The sequence below is a fragment of the Cyprinus carpio genome, chromosome B4 (assembly GCF_018340385.1).
Source record: "Cyprinus carpio isolate SPL01 chromosome B4, ASM1834038v1, whole genome shotgun sequence".
In the NCBI taxonomy this organism is placed as follows: domain Eukaryota; kingdom Metazoa; phylum Chordata; class Actinopteri; order Cypriniformes; family Cyprinidae; genus Cyprinus; species Cyprinus carpio.
The window spans coordinates 19,509,455-19,517,545 of record NC_056600.1 but is presented as its reverse complement, the minus strand read 5'-3'; the positions used below and the strand labels follow the sequence as shown (position 1 = coordinate 19,517,545).

At 32.5% G+C, this 8,091-nt stretch overlaps 1 long non-coding RNA gene across 1 annotated transcript; it reads left to right on the top strand.

Annotated features, from left to right (window-relative positions):
• Positions 1-405: 405 nt before the first annotated feature.
• On the top strand, positions 406-1,552 carry LOC109056705. The gene is made up of 5 exons (XR_006154552.1): positions 406-616; positions 840-920; positions 1,157-1,175; positions 1,292-1,351; positions 1,437-1,552. It is a non-coding gene; the product is annotated as an uncharacterized LOC109056705 (long non-coding RNA).
• The last annotated feature ends 6,539 nt before the right edge of the window (positions 1,553-8,091 follow it).

Genomic DNA, 8,091 nt, shown 5'->3' with positions numbered 1-8,091 from the left:
TTATTTAATTTTTAAATAAAACTAATAATTTATTTACTTTTATATTTTATTAAAGTTCTATTTTGACCCCCATGGTAGGTGTTTATTTTTTTATTTTTGTAAATGAGGGGGAGGGAAAACAGTCTTTTTTACTTCCATAATATTTGAGGGAGGGGGTCACAACAATACCATCCTGCTTAGGGCACCCGTTTGACCAGCAGTGGCCCTGGTTTCAATAACTTGGTGTAAATGAGGGGGAGGGAAAACACTAATGGTGTTAACGGTGAACACTTGCAGTGTTATTTTTACTCTCTGCAAGTGTACAAAAAAAAAGGTGTTACTTTTCTCACTATGGGTGTTAATTTAACACCCTCAAATATATAATATATATTGAAATATATACCCTAAAAGGAGACACATGCTGAGTATGTGTTATGATTGGATGATATAGAAATATCCTGGTTTGATTGGATATAAATAATGAGTCGAAATGTTCCTCTTTGTCACACACTGTGCAGATGCTCTGTATGATTGTCTGACTTTCTTGCAAGAATAAACCCTGTTTTTTTCTTATTCTACAATACTCTCTGAGTTATTGCTTCACAATAAGAGTTGGAAACATTTTTCCATAACAAAGGTGAGTAACTCCTCAGCAAATTTTTATTTTAGGTGAACTGTTGCATTAAACTCCTTCTAACTCTTAGCCAAATCATTATCAGTAATTACTTTTACCATGTCTAATAATAAGTTTACCATTAGTGTAATAAATCATAAACTATCAGATACAAGCTTGTATCATTGCAGACTAGGCTGTTTTGTTCTATAAACTGGTTAATACACAATGCACTGATATTCTGAAGAGAGCGTCTCAGAGTGAAGTTCTCATGGCGTCTCTCCATACATTGGTGATTCTGTGCATTTGTGCCACAGCCCTGTGTTTGGTGAGTATAGAATTCAGATGTCACAGAAACAATTTTGTGATCATGTGTTGATTAATATTGTGCTAAAGCAAAACTAACACAGCTATTGTTATATTAAAATACAATGAGCTTGTTCAAGACTGAATGAGTTTTATGATAGTTTGTGGTTATTTTATACAATATCAAAACTTGCACTGTAGCTTGTTGTTGTAAATGTGCACCTTTGACACTCATCTCTCAAATGTTTTCTTTAAAAGCCAACATCTTCACTCACAGGTGAGTCATAACAATCACCTCATTTTAATATAACAATATATTCAATCATCACAACTGTTTATTTTATTTATATTTATATTTATATAATATGTTCTGAATTTGACCTTTTTTTGTAGGCAATACAGAGATTGATGTGGATAATGGAAAAGACCTGGATATATTTGAAATTAATGAAGGTTTGTGGAAACATTAATATCATGTCTTAAATCTGTAGCATCATTTCTATAACAGTTTTGCATTAACTGCTGTCTCATTCAACAGCGGCAGGACTTGACCTGGTGGAAGGAGACATTCTGATAAAGGAGGTCAGTGTTTTCTTTGAGCAAATTCTCATGTCACTTTCCTGAAACAGGATACAAAGTGGGGCCTGAATCTCCGGACCTGAAAATAATAAATATTTTTTTTAGGACATTTCTTAACCTTCAGAAATTGTCAACGGCCAACCTCAGGAGGTCAAACCAATGTGTAAATACAGTAAGATACACTAAACATCACAAACATCAAAATAATACATTTTTTATTTAAAATAAAAATAAGTCCATTTTGGTTTATGTTAACGGGAAGAAGACAAACACTATTCTTGGTGAAAGATATGGTTGGCCGACCACTGTGCCATTTGTCCTCGACTAGCAGCCTTGGTCTGTAAATATATAATAATAACTGATTCAATTCTCACAGAAATTTATGCTTTGACCTGTATCTGATGTTATAATTCTAACTTAATGGCCTCCAAATTACTCACTCACTGTCCTCCTCTTTTCTGTCTTTTTTTTTATATATAGAAATCAATGCTAAGGAAGGTTGTGATACTAAAAGCATTTAGACAATACAGACTCAAGACCTGTGGCTATTGACTTTAAACCCTGAATTGAGGCAAGCTACATTTCGTATTTAAAGGCAGAGGTAGAAAACTTCAAAACACTACACACATTTAAACTCACACATTGTGCAATAATCTAAATTCCTATTCACATTTATGTAAGTGTATGTCACTTTTTTCCCCCCAAACAATATCCTACCAAATCTAAATTTTTGATCTTACTTTTAGGGAGTCCCCATGAAATCAAATTGAAGTTTTTTTTAAATTTTTTTTTTAGTATGAATATGTTATCTATAAGCTATAATTGTGCTCAGACAATGACAAAATTTTGCATTTAGAAGATATAATCATTCAAAATTTACAGTCTCTAACTTCCGTCAATGATAATAAATGATTTTTTCAGCTTCTTATCAAAACCTTCTAGAATCGGAAGCCCCGCCCCCTAGACTACACTCTAAGACCTGTATTGACTTTAAACCCTGGAGTAGAGAGCCAAACTATAATGTGCTACAAACAATGACAAAATTCAATTCACAATTTTTAATAAACAAAAATTCAATTCACCTTTTATGTAAATTTGTCACTTTTTCAAACAAAAAATCTACTTAAATAATTTTTTTGAATCTTACTTTTTAAAGTCCTATGAAATTGGTAGAGTTTTTTGTTTTTTAGTATGACTATATTTATCTATAAGCTATAATGTGCTACAAAGAAACAATGACAAAAATTCACATTTAGAAGATATATAATCCTCAAAACTCTCTCTAACTTCCCCTCAATATGGATCAACAATTTTTTCAGCTTCTTAAACTTTCTATCCAATCAAATGCTTTCTAATTAGAGCGCCCGCCTATAGGATCAGAAATCCATAAATGTATAGTCACAGATAAAAAAAATAAATAAAAAAAAACAGCAAAAATTTAAAAATGCAAGTATAAAAAGCCATATTGGACAAAATTTTAAAATGAAAAGGCAAATTGTGTCAGCATAGCACTATAAGTATGGTCCGCGGATCAAAAAAAAATAATAAGTGTAAATCAAAAGTTTTTATAAGGCATTTAAAAAAAAAATTAATATGAGCATGAATCAAAAACTTTAAACACATTTAAAATAATATTGCACAAAACTGAAAATAATATTGCAAAATTATCCGACCTGCACACAAAATCATGTTTTCCTTGGTTATATTACTTTTTTTTTTCAGTTAGAGTTACATGTAATCAAGGCAGGCTTAAGCATCATCATTGAATCCACTAGTTCTTGATTGACAGCTCCTCCTCTAGCCAGTCAGTCCCGAAGAGGCGGGTGCATCACTTCAACAGCGCCTCATTACCACCCACGTGCTCAAGCGTTCACTTGTACAGGTGAAAATGGATAACTGTCAGCTGAGGTAACATCTTTCCATACAGCACACTGTTATATGTGTCTGTCTGTCACTGCTATGCGCCTACCTGGTGATCCGTTAGATTAAATGAGCCATCCCCTGCTTGAGTCACGGTCATGTTCATATTTATTCGCCTATGGTCACATTGTGAAAGGGAGCACCCATTATATGCACTAGCCTCGCGAAGTCCTGTTATATGTGGCTGGCCCACCTATACCTAACTGATAATAAGTATTGTTATGGTTATTACTTGGGCCTGTGACCCAAAGCTATGGGGTCCGCAAAATAATTTGCTAATGTTATACCATATTTTCCGGACTACAAGACACATTTTTTATATTCTGAAATGTGCTATGATTTATATTCCAAAGTGACTTAGGCCTGCATTTAATGTCAAATAAGCTAAACGTAAACACTTAAAAGCAGATACTTCAAGGTTTCTATAAATAGGGCCTATATTTCTCATTCTATGTGACACGTAGAATTTTAGACAGTATTGCTGAGTTCACATGAGACCGAGACTGCAAACGCATCTTGTGTTTTCTTTATTTTTACAAAACCACAAGTCACTGTTGTTTTGAAGGTATAAAAATAAAAATAGACTGTTTGGAATGATGCCTTGCTCCTATCTGACGGATATCACATCTTTCCGCTGATATAATCCAAGTGTTCATGCCGGCACCTCCAGCGCACACACAACATAATCAGTTCTAGCATTGCAATCTTTACATCACAGACTCTTCATCCTCAAAGTAAACGAGAAAAGTAAACATACAATTTTTTTTTTTGTTTTTCATAGGTTGTTCTTTTTAATAGATATTCAGATGGGAGAGTAGTAAAAAGCCTTCTTTACATAATAAATAGGCTAATTTTAGCAACCAAACATTACACCTCCTCTAACGATTCACTCATGGAAATGATTCATGCCGAATGAGAGGTATGTGAGCAGTAGGAGGTTCAGTTTTTAGTTTAATTTTAAATAAGTTTGTTATAGGCTTAGCATTTAAAGTAAATGTTGTTTGTAATGAATAGCACTATAATTTATTTTTATCTTATATAATATATACCGGTCAGTTCCCTATATTTCAAGTAATTAAGTAAGTAATCTGTATGCAATATTTTGCTTATTTTTTGTAATCTGATATCATAAAAAAAAAATTTGCAGCTTTTTCTTTCATGTACAGTATGTAGTTGATAAGGTTGATGGTCTTATAAGAAATATGATATTTTGTGTTACTCTGAGATTATAAAATGACATACAGTTAAGCAATATCACATGAGAAATAGTGTTTTCCTAATAGCAGGACCATTGCAAATGTTTATTGAACTGTAGTATAAAATCAGTATAACAAAAATTCAATTTTGAGTGAGTTTAACCCTTTGAGCAGAACGGTCCCACATATGAGATTTAGAATGTTCGGTGATGTCACATAACTGCCAAATTCAAACTGTGCTTTCGCGTGTTGGCTGACGCTGAGCCAGAGAGAGACGTGTGTTGGGCTTGTCATATTATCACAACTATGCAGTGTTCTTAACCACATAATGTTTATTTTAGGTTTCAGACATTTAAATACACATAAGTACTTGTAAAACAATACATTTAGAGTTTGTAAAATACAAACCTATGTCTATGGAAGCAACAATAACAATCCATTCAAATTTAATTTGCCGATGTGTTTTATTCATATCAAATACCCATAGTGTAAGTAACTATAAAGTTCACTCTATTCTTCTCCCAGTTCACCAGCCACTTATTACTTGTATTTCGGGAGAAATTGATGAATTCACATACTGTAAATCCGACTGACAGGACTCTCTGAACTGCAGTGTGAACAAACATGGCGCCGCCCGTCTCACGTTACAGATCACGATCAAAATCAAAATCATTTAGAAAGGTTTTTAAAATGACAAAACACACTCATTTACAAATATTTGTGAATCAAAATATCAGATTGTTAATCAGAATCAGAATGAGCTTTATTGCCAGTTATGTTCACACATACGAGGAAATTGTTTTCGTGACAGAAGCTCCGCGCAACAGAATGACAGCGACAGAACAAAAAACACATAATAAAAGAATAAAAAAATACAAAAAGTACAAAAAAATACAAATAAGTATGAAAATAAACAAAATAAAAAAATTAACAAATGTATATCACGTATATTACGATGATACATGACATGGTAAGCAAGTCTGTGAATATTTTAAATAAAAATAAAAAAGGAAAAACTAAATAAAGGCGATCCATCTGTCATTCAGTGTTATTGCAGCCACAGTGTGTCATGTGACAAGCATGATGCGTCACCATGGAAACAGTAAGGGGAAACATTCTAAAATAATGGTCGCCTTAAAAAAAACTTACTCTGGGGGGACTGCTAGAATATTTTAAACTCATCACTGAAAGGATTAATATTATAATTATTTTATAATTTTGCTCTATTTCGTCAAAGAGTCCAAACAAAGCCCGAAGTATCCTCTACAAGCAACACACAACAGCCTTTCGTATTGTATGATTCACTTTATTCCTCACTGAATGAATCTGCCATTTGAATTAATAATTTAATGTCTTACTCTAAAGATTACTTGTAACTTTCCGCCACCTACTGGCTGTTTTACTTTCATATTGTATATTCAAACTTTATATATTTAAAACATTAATATGATAGTGTTAGGCAATTATATATTCAACTATGTAAATAAACAATATGACAATAAATCATTGTGTATGTCAAATCCACCTGGCCTCTGTAACTGTCTCCTCTGTAACACTATCATTTTCAATTCAAAAACATTCAGTTCATTCATAATTAATTGACCAATTTACTCATTTAACATAAATGGATCGCCAGGTAGGCATACAGCAGGAACAGACAGACACATAAAACGGTGTCCTGTAAGGAAAGATGGTACCCCAGCTGCAGTGGTGGTCAGTAACGGAGTAGCTTTACTTTGTTACTGTACTTAAGTACATTTTTCAAGTATCTGTACTTTACTGGAGTAGTTTTATTTTGAGTAACTTTTACTTTTACTTCTCTACATTCCAAAGCATAATATCGTACTTTTTACTTCACTATACATTTCATAAAACATATCGTTACTCCTTATAATATATCACGTGCTCCGAGACGCAGAAGTGGTGTCTGATTCAAAAACGAACTGATTCTTTTCAATGAACCTTTTAAATCGGTTCGAATTTTAGGATTAATTATTGTAACTGAAAAACATATAAAAACATATTTAGGTCAAAACTGTCAGTTGTTTGTGAACTAAATCTGCTGTAAAGGGTGATTTATTTACAGCATAAGTGCCTCGTTGGTAAAAAAACATTATTATTTTACACATTACAATAACACACATTAAATAAAATAACTCATACACATTCAAATTCCCCGCTTCCATAACGTTAACAGTTTTATTAAAATGCATGCCCTATGTGACGTCTGTTTTTTATATGTTTTCAACAGTGTAATTTGTTGCCTATTGTTTGGGATTAACCACCCAAGTAACAGATATGAATGTTTATTCAAAACCATACTGAAAATAAGTAAATATTGTAGATGATGCTAACTGTCTAGCTAACAAGCTTGATGGTGCTAATTGAGTCATTTTTAGATATAAAGTCAACTTTTTTATTAACCACTAGATAGATTAAATCTACAGCTGGGGGAAAAAGAAAGGATGTGAGTTTCAGAAACATGGTAACTGCAGTTAATGGCGTAATGTTCTTTCCTAACTTCAGGCCTAGTCTCAAATCATATATAACTGTGATGTTCTGCAAAACAACAAACTTTAAAACACTTTTTTCTTACTTGTGAAAATCTGATTGTCAAATGTGACCCTGGAGCACAAAAGCAGTCTTAAGTCTCCGGGGTATATTTGCAGCAAAAGCCAAAAATACATTGTATAGGTCAAAATTATCAGTTTTTCTTTTATTTACACATTTAGCAGGCACTTTTATCCAAAGCGATTTACACTGCATTCAGGCTATACATTTTTTAACAGTATGTGTGTTCTCTGGGAATCAAACCCATGACCTTTTGCACTACTAACACAATGCTCTACCACTGAGCCATAGGAACACCTTTTTTATGTCAAAAATCATTAGGATATAAAGTAAAGATCATGTTCCATGGAGATATTTAGTAAATTTCCTACCATAAATATATGAAAACTTCATTTTTAATTAGTAATATACATCGCTAAGAACTTCATTTTAACAACTTTAAAGATGATTTTATCAATATTTAGATTTTTTTTGCACCCTCAGATTCCAGATTTTCAAATAGTCAGTTTTCAAAATCTCAGCCAAATATTGTCCTCCTAACAAACCATACATCAATGGAAAGATTGAAAAATTGACCCTTATGACTGGTTTTGTGCTCCAAGGTCACAAATCTGTTTTCTCTCAGGTACATCGCAGTGTATCTTCACAGTGAACATTACTACATCACTCTCGTCAACATAGTCCATATAAACAACAAAAATATCTCCATGAAGTGGTTATTTTGGGAAAATTCCAGGTATTTTGAGCAGTATAGGATTATAAAAAAATTTGTGCTTATATAAAATGAAATTAGGTAGTCTATATAAAATTGCAAAATAAATCTATCTATCACTACTTTTTACTTAAGTACTTAAAAAATCATCTACTTTTGTACTTTCACTCGAGTAAAATTGAAAAAGGAGTACTTTTACTTTTACTAGAGTAATA